This window comes from Gorilla gorilla, chromosome 4 (genome assembly GCF_029281585.2).
Source record: "Gorilla gorilla gorilla isolate KB3781 chromosome 4, NHGRI_mGorGor1-v2.1_pri, whole genome shotgun sequence".
NCBI lineage: Eukaryota > Metazoa > Chordata > Mammalia > Primates > Hominidae > Gorilla > Gorilla gorilla.
Genome location: NC_073228.2, coordinates 185,043,048 through 185,057,077, shown reverse-complemented (window position 1 = coordinate 185,057,077; position 14,030 = coordinate 185,043,048). Strand labels below are relative to the sequence as shown.

The following is a 14,030-nucleotide window of genomic DNA, read 5'->3' as shown; positions in this document are numbered from 1 at the left end:
TTTGGATTGGATGACTTCCATCACGCCCCTCCCAGCTTCAGTCTCGCGGTGGTCGCTCATCTCCTTCATTTACTTGGCATCTCCTTAAATTTACTCATATGTTTATCATTTATACAATTACTTTAGCTTAATTACAAGCAACACTAGCAAGAACTTCAAGTTTCAAGGTGCAAGTTACCTGCCTGCCAAGGCTGCATTAAAGCTTTATGTGAACATTATTATGCTCTGGGCCACAGGAATCATTTTGCACACTGCAACTGTCACCTGAGCTGATCCCTAGGAAACACTAACTGCCTCGTTGCTGTGTTTGGGGGTTTGTTTTTATGGTTTAGCATTCCATAACAGCTTTATTGGGGCACAATTCAATACAATAAAATCCACTCATTGTAAGTTTACAGCTCAATGATTTTTAGTCACTGTATACAGTTCTGCAACCATCACCACAATCCACTTTTAAAACAGTTCCTTTGTCAGAAAAATTTCCTGCATCCCCATCTGCAGCCAACCCTGGCTCTCAGCCTCCAACCTAGACAACCAGTGATCTGGTTTCTGTCTGTATTGATCTGCCTTTCCTGTAAATTTCATGTAAATTCCATTCATATAAATGATACGAGTGGAATTGCTATGTTGTAAGTTTCACTTTGCTATACCAAAAGGTTAAGCATACGGTTACTATACAACTCATCAACTCCAGTCCTCGGTATATACACAAGAGAATTGAAAACGTGTTTATGTAAAGAATTGTACTCAACTGTTTATGGTATCATTGTTCATGATAGCCAAAAAGTGGAAACAACATAAATGTCCATCAATTGATGAATGGATAAACCAAATGTGTATTGAAGCGGCCTCGTTGTCTGGGATAATACTTGAGGTTCATTGTCTCATGGTGATGGAGATCAAGGATGTGAACACACAAAGAGTGAGATTAAAAGCAGAAGTTTTTTTGTTTGTTTGTTTGTTTTGTTTTTGAGATGGAGTCTCACTGTCACCCAGGCTGGAATGCAGTGGTGCCATCTCAGCTCACTGCAACCTCTGCCTCCTGGGTTCAAGCAATTCTCCTGCCTCAGCCTCCCAAGTAACTGGGATTACAGGCGTGCGCCACCACGCCCGGCTAGTTTTTGTGTTTTTAGTAGAGATGGAGTTTCATCATGTTGGCCAGGCTGGTCTCGAACTCCTGACCTCCTGCCCACCTCGGCCTCCCAAAGTGCTGGGATTACAAGTGTGAGCCACCACACCTGGCCAAGAGCAGAAGTTTAATAGGTGAAAGAAAGATAACCACTCTGCTACAGAGAGGGGTCTCAGAAAAATGGGCTCCTGGATCCACAGTGAAATGCAGGGGGGGTTACTGATGAGCTGGTGAGGAGGTGGTGTCTGATCTACATCGGGCAAGAAAAACTGGGTGGACCAGGCATGCCATTTGCATAGGCCACAAATCTCTGGTAGTCCCCATACTAATCTTTTATTACGCAGATGGGTTCTCTGCCTGAGCTGCCCCGTGTTCCCCATTTCTTTTCTTTTCTTTCTCTTTTTTTGCTAGTTTGTGTAATAATTTTACTGCATAAGAAACTACAGAGATTGCATAAATCATTAGGTCAACAGCATGCAGAGAAGAACAAAACAAAACATTGTTTGGATCAAATAAAAAACAGCAGGAACAACTCAATTCTGAAAAAAACCATAAATGTGGCTCCATTTGAGAGAAAATTTTGCATTTTCTGGATAGAGTAATTTCTGTAGTTTCATTAAGCAAAACGGAAAACAGCTTTTCAGTTAAAAACACTCAAAAGCAACTTGCACAGATGTGTTGCCCTCTTCACCCTGGATGTAACAAACATAAAGATGTGAGGCTGCCTGCCCTTGCCTAAAGCATGGCTTGAACTTTCTATTGATAGTAATCTATTATGCAAATATTACATTACATAACCTCCTACATATTGAAATTGCACAAGTCAGGGCATCCAAAACTACGCAAGAGTTAATTTCTTCCTGTGGGGAACAGCACGTAGATGTACTACATATTAAAATTTCCATTCCTCGTTCGATTATTTGCCCTATTCCAGACATAAAAATACAAATAAATATTTTCTTACAAACAAAGTTCACAGTGTATTGCTTTAAAAAAAGAGAGATTAAAAAAACAAGAATCTTAATTTGCTTTGTTATTAAATAAAAATGCTAATATACAGACACATTCAATATTTATACAAATTGTAGGAGTCAGTCTATCCTTTCTTGGTCATAATTGAAGTTTAATAGTGCTAGTCCATACACGACAAGGCTCAGATCCCAAATGTACGTTCAATTCTACTAAAAGTTGCTCAAGATAATTTTTTTCTCTTTTTCTGTTTAATTAAAAAGACAATTTTGGAATTTTAGAATTACATTTGAGTTGCCTGAAAAAATACAATTTCAATGAAAAATCATATCAAGCATTCAAGAGTATATTGCTGGTGCTATCATCTTTTTGCACCGAAAAAATCAATAAAATAACATGTCTGAGACTTTTAAATGGTTAAATGTAACCACATACTATTAAAGATATGCCTCATGCACACACACACTCAGACTCCAAACATGAAGGAAAAAGGATCAGCGTCTTTCTTTTGCATTTGCGCTAGCTTTCTTCTTAGCAGACCGTAATTCTCCTTAGTTCCTGATGCCGTGGGGTCAAGCTGCAAGGAGACTTCATAGCGTTTCTTGGCCGAGTCTAGGTGTCCCCAGCGATGATAAAGCACAGCCAAATTACCACGGTAACCTGCAGCATTTGGATTTGCTTTAATTGCCTTGAGGAGTAAGGCTTCCAATTCCCTGTATTTCTGGGATTTCCCCAGCACGTTTGCCAAGGAGAACATGAGAGAGTGATCCTTAGGTATTAATTCCAGTGCGTCTCTTCCAACTGCCTCGGCCTGGGCTGCCTTACCTGTGTCGTGAGCAGTGTAACCACGTTGTTCCAGGCCAGGCTGCGCGCTGGTTTCAGCTCGGTGGCATTTCTCCACGCATTCAAGGCATCCACCTGGCGATTGAGATCAGCAGACGCCCGAGGTTGTAGTAACCATCTGGGTATTTCCTTCTGTTTACTCGCCGTCGGGTAACTTTGCTCGGCGGTTTCAAAGCGTTTCAGGCTGCTCCGCACTATGCCTAGACTCATCCACGCAGCGGCAAAGTCTGGCTGCATTCGAACAGCCAAAGACAGCAGCTCCTCAGCTTCCTGTAGCTCACTCCTTTCTTTTAAGACATTTGCAAGATTATTCACGGCATGAACATACTTGGGATTTAAGCTGCAGCTTCCCGGTAGTATCTGAGGGCGCCCGTCTGGTTGCCTTTAGCAGCCAGGTTTCTGCCCATGTTGCAGTGAACCTCAGCATTGAGGGGACACACAGACACAGCGCCTCTGAAAACCGTCCCTCGCTCCGCCACTCGCCGCCGCGCATCTCAGCATCTCAGCGTCTTGCTGAGTAGGATTCCCAGCACCGCGGCAGCGATGAGCTGCTTTTTCTCGGTGTGTTTGCTCAGGCTCCGAATCCAAAAAGCAGCATCACACAGCACCCCACGCTCGGGACCACGAAGCCCACTCGGAAGAACAGGTTACTTGCGGGCAGAAACGGGATAACGAGCAATCCCAGGCCCAGAGTAAGGATCCTTCTCTGGTGGCCGTCTGCAGAGCACAGGGCTTGGCGTATTAGGCCGATTAGGCAGAACCAGAGCGCTGCGAATGCAATTACCCTCCAGTCGCTGACGGACTTCACGAGGGGGCTGCAGCCCACTGGCCAATCAAAACACAGCCACCAGCGACGCAGCAGCAGCCAGGCATTCAATGAATAGGAGTAATTGTCGTTTATGGCCCTCGCCAGCATGCGGTCGGCAAAGGAGGCCCAGTTGTCCTCCTCGGTGAAGGCCGGCACGCCCGGGGGTGGGCCCGGGCCTGTGATCCTCCAGCGCACGGAGAGCATCCCAGCCCCTCCGGAGGCGAGCAGGGTCATTCTGAAGAGGAGGCCCCGGTTCCTGAGCATGCCAAGATTCTCTCATGACTTGACCTTATGTGGTACCTTCTGGACAATTTCCAGAACATTGAATTTGCCTCTCACCAAGATGTCAAACATAGCGTTCGAACCCAGCACGGTGATCCCTTGCTCTTTGCACAGCATGGCCACTGCTCCCAGAAAGATGCTCAGCAGCACCCAGAAGGTGGAAGAACGTGCTCCCTCCTTGTTACTGTCTCTAAATGCTTTACAGTAGCCGAGGAAAGAGAACAAGAAGAGAGTGTTGCCCATTTCTTTATTACTGTACATGTGGTAACCAAAAAAGGGAGGATGGACCCTCCGTGTGGGACATGTCTGGCCCTTTTCTACTGGCGCGGCTGCCAGCGTTCCCCCGTGCAGGCTTCCAGCTGGCTTATCTCTATGTTTCAAGCTCGATTTTTCAGGCTGCTTTTTGTTAGAAAAGAAATGATTTTGGAGGCTGCTTTTTGTTAGAAGGGAAATTCTGCCAAGGACTCTTTTGCCCTCACTATCTGCCTAAATAATTTCTTTCTACCTCCCACATCAGTATATTCACACGATGCAATTTTTTTTTTTTTTTTTTTTTTTTTGAGAGAAGGCCTCACTCTGTTGCCCAGGCTGGAATTCAGTGGTGGACTCACATCTCACCGCAACCTTAAACTCCTGGGCTCAATGTTCCTCCCACCTCAGCCTCCCAAGTAGCTGGGACCACAAGTGGGAGCCACCATACATGGCAATTTTTAAAATCTTTTCATAGATGCAGTGTTCCCCACCCCCCCACCCCCCACCCAGCAGGCTGAGTGAAACGAGCCTCTCCAGTTCCCACCCATGAAGGGGGTCAAAATCAAGGGAACAATCCCATCTCATCAGCAGGTCTGAGTTTTTTTCCCAGTTCCAAATTAAATCAGCCCCCTTTGCGGGTGAGACTACTGGTTTTCAAGGCCGGCCCAGCCTAGGATATCAGGGCAGGGTGCCAGAATGACAGCAGCTCCAGGCAAGAAGGCCGCAAAGTCCTGCTGTTCTAACTAGAAGTTCTGGCAGCTTTTTATTATGAGTATATGTTTCTCCATTTGATGATTTGCCTTTGATCAATTTTGAGAGCTCTGAAATGATTGCTCTTGACAATTTTGTCCCATTTTATACTTTTGGGTGTGGGAACAGATTTGCCAGCTTCTGCCCTCTGCCATGCCTAGAGGCCCACACTTCACTATTTTTGAGTGTATAACGTGGATAGACCATGTGCTGTGTACCCACACCCCTAGTGATCACATTTGAATTGTTTCCTTCCAGGTTTCCTATACTATGGTGATGTAAGGAACAACCATACATGTCTTGGAGCATATATATAGATGTTTCTGCCATGAAAGCATAATCTTTGAAACATTAACAACACATATACATAGTGTGTATCTCATCAATATGTCATGTACTTACACAGCAAACACACGCAAAGGCGTATAGCTCATTGATGAGGGAATTGTCAGGATGGCGAGTCTGAGTCATGGGGAGTTAGAGAAGCGGGGTTATGCACTCAGGGAGGAAGAAGGATGGATATAAATGCTAAGTTTGATACAAAACAGGTTAATAAATTCCAAGGCAATAAACCTGTAGCTGCTGGGCTATCTTTTATACACAACAAGAATCATTTAGATCTCAACCACACAAGGCTACACCTTATCATCCAATGTCTCAGTGAATTTTAACAAGTAGTAAACAGCAAGTCACAGAAAGCTACCTTCCCCTGTGGCTGAGGTTCTGCACGCAGCAGCAGCATCTCCTGGGAACTTGTTAGAAATGGAAATTCCTGGACCTCAGCCCAGACCTAGCAAACAGACTCTGAGGGGGAGCCCAGAGATAGGCATTTTTATTTACGTTTTATTTTTTTGAGACAGGTTCTCCTCTGTGGCTCAGGCTGGAGTGCAGTGTCACAATCATAGCTCACTGCCGCTGTGGCTAAGTTTTTCTTTTATTTTTTGTGGAGACTAGGGTTTCCTCTTGTTTCCCGGGTGAGTCTTGAAATCCTGGCCTCAAGGGATCCTCTGGCCTGGACCTCCCAAAATGCTGGGATTATAGGCGTGAGCCACCGCGCCTGGCCTGAGATTTTAAGTATCTTAACACACTCTCAGCCAGGTGTGTGGCTCATGCCTGTAATCCCAGCACTTCGGGAGGCTGAGGCAAGTGGATCACTTGAGCCCAGGAGTTCAAGACCCACCTGGGCAACACGGGGAGACCCCGGTCTCTACGAAAAATACAAAAATTAGCCAGGTGTGGTGGCACGCAGCTGCGGTCTCAGCTACTGGGGAGGCTGAGGCAGGAGAATTGTCTGAGCCTGGGAGGTCAAGGCTGTGGTGAGCTGAGATGGCAACACTGCACTCCAGCCTGAGGACAGCCCCCTGCAGTAGGGAGGGGGCTGTTGCAGTAAGAGGTCCATCCTTTGACAGCAAGAACCCCTGTCCCAGGCTACAGAAAGGGCTTCACATTTGCAGGGAGGCGTCAGCAAGGCTAGAAAGACCGCGGCAGGTGGGGCGGGATGAGCAGTGACAGATGGGACAGTGCACCAGGGAGTGTTCTCCTGAAATTGAGATTCTGAGGAGGGGCTGTTAGAGGGGTTCCCGTGCTACTCAAGGTGGGCCAAGGTCACAGCCTGTGGGGAACCAGGAAGCCTGACTAAAGTATGGACAAGTCAACAGGCATTTTATCCAGATTGGTCAGTGCGGACAAACAGTTCAGCTAGTCACTCATGAGTTGAAGATCGGGAATTTGGAGGGTCTGGATCTGGCCTCATCGTTGGTCAACAGGGGTTCACCATCCTGCCTTATCCATGTGGCAGGGGAAAGGCCTACAGGAGGGTGGGGCATTTCTTCTATTTTCTTTTTAATAATTTCAACTTTTATTTCGGATTCAAGGGGTATATCTGCAGGTTTGTTACCTGGGTATATTGTGTGGTGCTGAGGTTTGGGGTATGAATGATCCCCTCACCCAGGTACTGAGCATAGCACCCTATAGTTTTACAACCTACCCTCTCCCTTCCTCCCTCCCCGCTAGGAGTCCGCAGCATCCCTTGTTGCCATCTTTATGTCCATGACTACCCAGTGTTTAGCTCCCACTTACAGGTGAGAACATGCAGTATTTGATTTTCTGTTCCTTCCTTAACTCACTTAGAATGATGGCTTCCACTGCATCCATGTTGCTGCAAAGGACATGATTTCGTTCTTTTTGATGGTTGTGTCATATCCCATGGTGTATGTGTACCACACTTTCTTTATGCAATCCACCGTGGATGGGCACCGTGGCTTCGCTATTGTGAACAGCACTGCGATGAAAATACAAGCGCCAGGTGTCTTTTTGGTGAAACAATTATTTCTTTTGGATGTAAACCCAGTAATGAGATTGCTGGGTCAAAGGGTAGTTCTAAGTTCCTCGAAAAATTTTCAAACTGCTTGAGAGGGTGGAGGATTTCTTAACAGTCGCCGTTTCCCAGGAGCTCAAGGCTCAGGTGGAAGTTTACTATTGTCAGCATCACACCTTGTTTATCCATTCTCCACTGATGGACATTGGGGAAGTTTCCAGTTTGGACGTCTATGCAATAGAACAGTGCTGCTGGGAAGGTTCTTGCACGGGTCTTTGGTGACCATAGTGGGGTGGATGCTGTGATGCCCCATGCAGATCCCTCCACCCAGACCAGACGCACCCCTCCATTGGGAGCACAGCCTGCACTGAACCCCTCTGTAGGCATTGCCCTGGGGGAAGGGAAATGCCTCACCCAGGGCCACGCCTCCTCCCTGGAAGCAGCCAGAACCCAAAGACTGATTGGAACAGGGGCACAAAGGCCAGGCCCTCCCACCTCAGCCTCACCTCCACTGGACGTTCCTGCAGGCTACTCCCAGCAGCCCTGGGGTGGGCTGAGGCCTCAGTGGTAACTGTCTTGCCGCTCAGCTCCTCCCTCTGCCCAGTCACGCCTCCCTCCCTCCCTTGAAGATGCTGATCCCAACAGCACTCCCCCAAAACCTTCCTGCACATGAAGCTCTGCTTCAAGGCCGGGCACGATGGCCCTTGAATCCCACAACTTTGAGGGGCCAAGGCAGGTGAATCGCTTGAGCCCGGGAGTTCAAGACCAGCCTGCACAACGTGACAAAACCCCTTACTTGCAAAACAACAACAGGAAAAAAAACACAGAAAAAAAATTAGCATGGCCTGGTGGTGTGTGCCTATAGTCTCAGCTACTCGGAGGGCTGAGGTGGGAGGATCGCTTGAGTCTAGGAGGAGGAGGCTGCAGTGACCCGTGATCGAGCTGCTGCATTCCAGTCTGGACAACAGAGCAAAACCCTTCCAAAAAACACAAACAAACAAAATGAAAAAACCAAGTCTCTGCTTCAGAGTCATCTGCTGGGAGCCCAACCTAAGGGTCGGGCGTGAGTTTCCAGTGGGCATCATGCAAGTCAAGGTGCTGGGGCGTTGTCTGCATGAGGTTCCCACTGTGGGTCATTAGAGCCAGACCAGAGCATGCGTCCAGGTCAGCCCCAGCACACCCGAGGAGCCTCGGTGTCTTCACCAGTAAACAAGACAACAGAACCTACCGTGCAATGACCACGAAGAGTCTAGGAGTTGGCACCTGCCGGCCCAGGGCACAGTAATTCAGGATTGCTAGGGTTAAGTATCGACATTGCCCCGCAGAGGCAGGTGGGCATGGCCACGAGGGGTGCCTGGGGGTAGGGGCACTAGTACCTGAGGGTCTGTCTGGTGGGACCCTCCCACTTCCTACCCTGCCTGGTTTCCTCATCTGCAAATGAGCTGATCATAGAATCTTCTTTCTAGGTCTGGACTGAGGGCCAAGTGCATGGAGATTGTGAAGGAGCGTGCGGAACTGGGTGGGCCTACTGAGCGCTTGGAAAGGGCGGCTTCCTCCAGGGCAAGCCTGTCTCCCAGGGTCTGGAGGGCCTCAGGGCTGCAAACCACCCTCTCAAATCAGCCTCCTCTGATGGGCTTGGGAGGCACCTAGTGCTCCACCCAGACGGGGTCTTCTGGGAGAGGGGTGAAGGGGGTTGTTGGGACCCCATCTGGCAGTTGAGAAACTTGCAAAATATCAGCCTACAGTGAAGTCTTTGGGGCTCAGACTCAGAAGAGATCATGTAGCTGGTGGAAGGCAGTTGAGTTTTGGAGTCAGGACACCTGCACCTGAATCCCACCTGTATTTATGTCACCTCTTAGCTGTGTGACTGCAGGCAAGTTAAATGCCTCCATCAAGGGTACAAGGATAGTGAAGCCTACCACATGGGGTTTTAGTTAAGATTAGAGTTTGGAAGTTCACGGTGAATGCCTGGCGTGTAGCAGTTGCTTAAATAAGGAGCAGCTAGCACTAACAAGCATCAGGATTTTTTTTTTATAGGATGTAAATTTTCAGATCCAAATGCCAGCACATTCATTCTGGCCAATGGAACATAAGGAAAATATTTTGCATTGAGGCTATACTACGAAAGCCAGGACACAAGGTCACAGGGATCAACCAGGGGCCACAACAACTTCTGAAAAAAATAAGTTTTTAAAGAGCAGCCCTGACATGTGGAAGCTGGCGTGGCGCTCACAGCCGCAGCATGCTGTCCGCCTGCTGGACATAAGCAGCCCCACAGAATGCCAGCCCCAGACAGAGCTACTTGGAGACAAAGATGAAAGGAGACCAAGCCAGGCCACTTCATCACCATATCTAAGCACAGATGGGAGCAAGTTGACTGCACCACCCACAAAGCAGCAAACACCCACTCCCAGCCGAAACCTGTGGCTGTTACGTCTTTGCCAATTACAGCTTTATCTTCCCTCTAGTCTTCCCTTCTCATAGGTTACATATCATTTATCGAGACACCCAGTCATGGAACCACCCTCACTTTCTAGCAGCATCCAGTTTAAAGCAAACTCAGACCCTGCCCGCAAATGCCCAGCTAAAGTCCAAATCCTATTAATACCTTCTAAGACCGTCTTCCCGGGAGACACCCACAATTCCCTGAAGTGTGTGTTCTCCTTCACTGCAATGAGCGATAATCTGTACTTGTTCAACTGCCTGTGCGTCCCTGGTGGTCTTTGGCCGGAGGCTGCTTGTACGTCCCTGGTGGTCTTTGGCTGTAGGGCATCAATAGTTCCTAAGCTTCGGGAAGTATTATATGTTTGCTGCTTTTGATATCCCTTATCTGTTACTCATTAATGATCAGTTGTTCAAAATGACGTGCAAAAAAGCCAGTGGGGTGGGGTGGCGCATGCCTGTATTCCCAGCTACTGCTTGAGCCCGGGAGTTAGGGTACAGCCTGGGCAATGCAGCAAGACCCCATCTCTAATAATAAACCACAACCTCTCCTTACTCAGTGAAGTCCCATAGACTTGTCCAGAGCACTGAAGAGGCTGTGTCCTCTCAGAAGGGTGGGCTGCAGCTTTGGAAAGAGACAGAAAGGAGGCGGAGCTCCTACAGACACCCAAGGAGGCGGGCACAGCAGGGATGCCCTGGAAGCAACACCCAAGGAATCCTAAGAAAGGAATGACGGATCTGCTGCCCCTGCCTGGTTCCTTGCATGGTCTTGTTCATCACTGGACATTCCTGTGAAATTGCACCAAGTGACCCATCTAAAACTCAGTCACAGCCTGCGGCTTTTGTGGCAGCCATGATGAAAGCCAGACAGGCTCTAGGGGCGCAGTGGTGAGCAGACAGGCCAGGTCCCTGTGGTCATAAGCTTACAGTCTAAGGGCAGGAGACAGTGATGAACCAAGTGTTACAGTTTAACTTTATCACTGTTAAAAATTAAGGGACGGCCAGGTGCAGTGGGCTCACACCTGTAATACCAGCACTTTGGGAGGCCAAGGTGGGCAGATCACTTGAGGTCAGGAGTTCAAGACCAGCCAGCCAATATGGCAAAACCCATCTCTACTAAAAATACAAAAATTTGCGAGGCATGGTGGTGTGCACCTGTGATCCCAGCTACTCAGGAGGCTGAGGCAGGAGAATCTCTTGAACCTGGGAGACAGAGGTTGTAATGAGCTGAGATCACAGCACTGCACTCCAGCCTGGGTGACAGAGCGAGACCCTGTCTCAAAAAAAAAAGAAAAATTAAGGGACAACCTCAGTGAAAATACTTGCAACACATATAACAGATTAGGAGATAATACACACATTACATATAAAATATAACAAGTGTCTGGAATAAGTAAATATTTATATTTATATATTAAACACATGTAAAGAACTTCTAAAAATTGGTTAAACCATTAAAACCTCCATGAGGGAAAATAGCAAAGGATATGAACAGGCAATTCCAGAATAAAATAAGTGAATGTATAAAAAATATACTCAGTTAAAACAATAGTAAGACATTTCTTGCTTAGCCAATTGCCAATGTTGCAATGATTTATAGAACCCACCAAAGGTAAGGAATTGGGGGCCTAGCACCCTGCTTGTGGGAGCACAAGGGGCTCACCTGCTAGAGGGCAGTTTGGGAGGAATTATAGACATGAAAGAAACCTTTCTTTCACATCAGCCTTCCAGGGCTAGGAAAGTCTTCTGAAAATCCCAGTACAAAGAAATGTGCACAAAGATAAGCCTCCATGTATTACTAACTGTAATAACTTGGTCCTGGTGCAGGAAGAACCAGGAAGATCCATGGAGTGGAACTGAATCAATAAAGAGACTCGAACGTGTTTGGGAATTGAGCACATGGTAATGGCGGCGTTTCAGTGGAGAGAACAGTTACCTGTGTAATAGAAAACCAAGTCAAAAGCAAGAAAAATTAATGGTGAAGATAATTTTGTGGTTACAAAAAAAAAAAAAAAAAGGTAAGTGGGACTGACTGCATGGGACTGGAGGGAGAGGTGGGTTGCAGCAAGTTGTTTTTTTTTTTTCCCTTTCCCTTGGTCAGCAAACTACCCTCAAGCCAAACCCAGCCTGCAATCTATTTTTCTACCACCCAGTGAGCTAAGAACATTTTTTACACTTTTTACTGGTTGAAAAAATTAAAAGAATAATATTTCATGACGTGGAAACTAGATGAAATTTGAATGTTGGTGTCTGTGAGTCAACTCCCATTGGCACACATGTCCCATTGGTACACAGCCCCTCCCTCTTGTTATGTGTCACCTTTGCTGGCTTTGGCACCAAAAGGGCAGACGTGGGTACTTCCGACAAAACTGAAAAGATTCCGTACGTGGCCCTTGCGGAGAAAGCCTGCAGACCCCTGCTTTAGAGAGAGGAGGTATGAGAGTTTAGGCTTTGGTGTGGGTGGCTGGGGAGGTCCCCTGGTTCAGGAAATGGTGATTCCAAGGGCGGTTGCTGTCTGGGTGCTGGTGCTGTCCTCCTCCTCTGTCCACCCCATATCTAATGCATTCTGAGCGCTCGTTGGGCAGTCAGTGCAGGGCCGGACAACAGTCACGTGTTGCTTCCCAAGACATACAGTCACGGGCCCCTTAACAACAAGGATGCATTCTGAGAAATGGTCATTAGGTGGCTCTTGGACGGTGCACCTCATTTACCCCTAGGCTGGGTGGCATAGCCCGTCGCTCCCACGAGTGATGTCTGTGCTACGACAATACCACGGCTATGACATCCCTAGGCCATAGGAGTTCTTCAGCTCCGTCATAGTCATGGGACCACTGTCATGCATGTGTCCCTCCTTGCCTGGAAGGTCGCTGTGCAGCGCATGACGGCACTTCCATGTCAGCGGGTGCCTCGCTGGCCCATCTCCTGCCCCTGCTCACTCTGTCTGCCACCTTCCAGCAGCTCCCCGCCCTAAAGCCATCCTGATGCTGCTTTTCTGCCATGTCTTGCTCTGTGCGTGTTACCCCAAACTCCACAGGGACTGCTGCTTGCTTGACATGCATTCTGGAACCTTCTGGGATCCTGTCCCAGTGCCCCCGAGCAGAAGTGGCAAGCAAGGGCCAACTCAGCCCAGGGCTGCCTCTGTCCAGGCCCTCTGTCCAGGTCGACAGGCATCTTCCCCTCCCCAGGGGGCGTGCAGGCTCCAGATGAGTTTCTGTCTCCCCAGCTGAGAGCCTTTGTCTTGGTTCGGGTTGCTGTAACACAATACCACATGCTGGGCTGCTCAAACAATGAACATTGATTTCTCACAGTTTTGCAGGTGGGAAGTCTAGATCAGGGTGCAGCACACTGGAGTTCTTGGTAAGGATCCTCTTCCTGATTTCTGCCCAGCTGCCTTCTCACTGTATCCCCACGAGAGAGGGAGAGGAAGCAGCTCTCGGTCTCAGTTCTGTCTCCCCGTGAATCTGAGAGTGCGCTGAGGCCGGGAACCTTGGTCCCCAGGCGCAGCTACTCCAGAGGCTGAGGTGGGAGGACTGCTTAAGTCCAGGAGGTTGATGCTGCAGGGAGCTGTGACTGCACTCCAGCGGGGGAGACAGAGCAAGACCCTGTCTCAAAAGAAAAGAAAGAAAAGAAAAAAGAAAAGGAAGTTTTCATGCCCGATGCGGTAGCATAAGGGGGCATGGGAGACCGGACGAGAGGGTGCGGCGCGACCGCAGGGAGAGGAGACGGCGGACGCGGAACTGTGCGGGGTTGACAGTGGGCTTGGGGGTGGCACAGCAGGGACGCGCTGGCACCGGTGTCTGAGAGGGGACATTCGGGAGAAGCTGCCTGGGGAATGGGAGGCCACGAGTTCGGGCGTGGAGATGGAGCTTCAGGGCCTGGAGAAATGGGAGTGGAAATGACGGAGGAAGTATCCGTATCGCATCCTCGGTTTGCCCGAGAGATGTCTGTGCCGCCGCGTTTCCCGCAGCGCTGTTCACAATAGCCCAGATCTGCGAGCAAAGGCAGCGGCCGTCAGCGAAGGAGTGGGTGGAGGCAACGAGGTGGATGCGCGCAGCAGAGCACCACTCAGCCGCAAGAACAGGATAATCCTGTCATTAGTGACAACATGGACGAGCCGGGGGGACATGTTAATGACATGCCGCAGACCTCACTCCTATGTGGACGCTAAAAAGTGTAACTCATAGAAGCAGAGAATAGAACGGTGGTTGCCAGAGGCTGGGTGGGGAGGGAGGGGTGGA

At 48.6% G+C, this 14,030-nt stretch overlaps 1 pseudogene; it reads right to left on the bottom strand.

Annotated features, from left to right (window-relative positions):
- Positions 1-2,207: 2,207 nt before the first annotated feature.
- LOC109026787 (protein O-mannosyl-transferase TMTC4-like) lies at positions 2,208-4,255 on the bottom strand (annotated as a pseudogene).
- Positions 4,256-14,030: the final 9,775 nt, after the last annotated feature.